The sequence below is a fragment of the Eimeria mitis genome, genomic scaffold, assembly GCF_000499745.2.
Source record: "Eimeria mitis Houghton genomic scaffold, Emh_scaff4964, whole genome shotgun sequence".
NCBI lineage: Eukaryota > Apicomplexa > Conoidasida > Eucoccidiorida > Eimeriidae > Eimeria > Eimeria mitis.
The window spans coordinates 402-644 of NW_013573263.1; positions in this window are offsets into that span (position 1 = coordinate 402).

Below are 243 nucleotides of genomic sequence, written 5' to 3' on the forward strand. Positions count from 1 at the left end.
ACACACACAGGAGCTATGACTGCTCGGCCAGCTGTGCCTAGCAGCAGTGCAAACGCGAGGAAACGCGTTTCGTTAGTTTTTGTTGATCTATGATTCCCTGCGAGGGTTTAGGTTTTAGGGTTTAGGGTTTAGGGTTTAGCGTCTAGTGCGCCAGCTGGGCGTTCATACAGTCCAGCCGGGCGTGGAGTGTATCGACAGCTCTGTGTACAGCCAAACTCATTTTTATTTTTTTGATTTCCTCCG